Source organism: Cervus canadensis, chromosome 8 (assembly GCF_019320065.1).
Source record: "Cervus canadensis isolate Bull #8, Minnesota chromosome 8, ASM1932006v1, whole genome shotgun sequence".
Classification (NCBI taxonomy): Eukaryota; Metazoa; Chordata; class Mammalia; order Artiodactyla; family Cervidae; genus Cervus; species Cervus canadensis.
Genome location: NC_057393.1, coordinates 92,071,796 through 92,074,275, shown reverse-complemented (window position 1 = coordinate 92,074,275; position 2,480 = coordinate 92,071,796). Strand labels below are relative to the sequence as shown.

The 2,480-nt window shown below is 69.5% G+C and overlaps 1 non-coding gene across 1 annotated transcript; it reads right to left on the bottom strand.

The window, feature by feature from the left end:
- Positions 1 to 692: 692 nt before the first annotated feature.
- LOC122446866 lies at positions 693 to 811 on the bottom strand. Its single transcript, XR_006271026.1, has one exon. It is a non-coding gene; the product is annotated as a 5S ribosomal RNA (ribosomal RNA).
- Between the last annotated feature and the right edge of the window lie 1,669 nt (positions 812 to 2,480).

The following is a 2,480-nucleotide window of genomic DNA, read 5'->3' as shown; positions in this document are numbered from 1 at the left end:
GGGCGGGCCGACTGGGGTCCAGGGGGACACCCAGAATGGAGGGCCGAGGGTGTGGAGGCCGTGGGTTGGGAAGCCTGTGTGGTTCTCTTGCTGTTTCTCTCTCCCTCTTTCTCCATCTCCCTTACCTGTGGTTTCTGGCTCCTGACCTGTCTCGGCGGCGGGGTGGGTGTGTGGGTGTGTGTGGGGTGTGTGTGTGTGTGTGTGTGTGTGTGTGTGTGTGTGAGCCCGCGGGAGAGCACGCGCAGTCGCGTGCGAGGATGGCACTAGGGTTGCGGGTGGGGCTGGGGCGTGGGGCAGCCGCCCCCCCCCCCCCCAGGATTACCTGAGGCTTGCCTAGGGAGCCCCAGACGGAGACTGGCAGGTCATCTGGTTTTTTGGAAGGCGAAAGCGGAGGGGCTCTCGGGCCGCACGGAGGCAGCCCAGGTCTGTGGCGGGCGTCGGACCCCGCCCCCCAGGCCCGGGTCACCCACCCGCGGAGGGGCTGGGGCCGGGGGGATCCAAGAGATGGGACGCCCGCTGCTGCCTGCGAGGGCCGCCGGCTGGAAGGCAGGCGACCGACGGCTGTGAGCGCGGTGGGGTGCGAGGGGCCAGGGTTGGGGCGGGGGCTTGCGGTGCAGGCCACGCCAGGGGTGGGGCTGGGGGAGGTGTGGGGCGGGAGAGGGGGCGGGGGCTAAAGGAGAGGGGAGGCAAAAAGCCTACAGCACCCGGTATTCCCAGGCGGTCTCCCATCCAAGTACTAACCAGGCCCGACCCTGCTTAGCTTCCGAGATCAGACGAGATCGGGCGCGTTCAGGGTGGTATGGCCGTAGACGGAGGCGGCTGCCTCCAAGCGCCCTAAGGGCCCCGCGCCGCGCCGCGCCTCCCTTTCGCTGTGACCTGCCTGCCGGGCGGGCCAGCCGGCCGCACCTCTCCAGGGGCCGCGCGCTGTACCTGAGCCGGACGACCCGCCACCGGACTCCGGCCGGCCAGGGCCGGCAGCCCGGCGGCCGGCCGACGCCGCCCCGCCCCCGCCCACCATCCCCGTGCGTGCGTGCGGGGGCGGGACGGGCGCGGAGGTCTCGGCGCTCTCCCACCCCGGGCCTCTGCAGGCCCGCCCCCGCTGGGCGGCGCCCCACAGGGCCAGGTGGCCCCGGAGGTCTCTGGCTTCCGGGCCCGCCGCTGCCCGCTGCCCGCTGCCCGCCGCCCGCGGGCCTCTGAGCCTCCTCTGGGCCTCCTGCGCAGCCCAGCTGGAGCCCTGAGCGCCCATCCTGCCCGGCACCTGCCCGGTGCCCAACCCCACGGGGAGCCAGCAGCGCGGCCGACAGGAGCGCGTCAGCCCCGCCCCTTCGCCCTATCCAGGCCCCACTTGCCCCCACGCCGCCCGCCAAGCACAGGACCGTCCTGAGAGAGCAGACGGCCGACAGGCAGGCACACGGACAGACACACAAGACACTCGCCTCACGCCCCCACGCCAAGTGAGACAAGCCGGCTGGCGCAAGCTCGTCAGCCAGAGCCAGGGCCCCAGCAACCTGTGAGAGGCCGGGTGTCAGGAGACACAGAGGCAGAGAGAGACTGAGGTTCAGAGACAGACTCGAAGACAGGGAGAGGGAGATGCAGCCGGACAGACAGTCGGGCGCGCGCGCGCACGCAGACACACACAGACACACACACACACACACACACACACACACACACAGAGGGAGACACAGCGACTGACGGACAGAAAACGGGAGGCAGACACGGGAGAGAGGATGGCATCCGATCCGAGACAGACACAATGGCACAGTCCCTGACCCACCTGAGAGAGGGGCCAGGCGGAAGCAGCAGCTTCCCCAAGGGAGGGGGCATCAGCCTTGGGCCCCGGGCCCCAGCTGCACGCGGTGCCCTGGGGCCGGCAGAGCCCCGTGGGATCCCCAAGACGTCTTGGCAGCCGAGGTCTCAAAGGTCCCCTTCGGCTTGGCTTCCTAATAAGGCAAGACCCAGCCCCCGCCCAAAGGCCAGAGCGTGAGTGTGTGAGAGTGTGTGTGTGAGAGTGTCAGGGGGCAAGGGTGTGGGCGGGCCGACTGGGGTCGGGGGTGGGGGGGCGGGGGGGGGGGCGGGGAGGGGGGGGGGAGGCCGGGGCGGGATACCCAGAATGGAGGGGGAAGGGTGTGGAGCTGGGGGGTTGCATATCATGTGGGGTCCAAGCATACCGGACGGTCATCTTGTTTCTTGCAATCCGAATGCGGAGTGGCCCTCCGGCCTCTTGGAGGCAACCCAGGTCTGCGTTGGGAGTCGGGGCCCCGGTCATCCTCCCGCAGAGGGGCTATGGCCGTGGCGATCCAAAAGTTGGCCCGCTGCTACCCGCCATGCCCGCTGACTGGCTGGCCGGCTGGCCGGCTGGCCAAAGGCCCTGTTGGCTGGAAGATAGGCTACGGCTTGAGGGCGTTCGGGTCATATCTGGTTTTATTCCGATGGTGTGCCTCATCCTAGTGTTACTTGGTTGATGATAGGAGAATCTC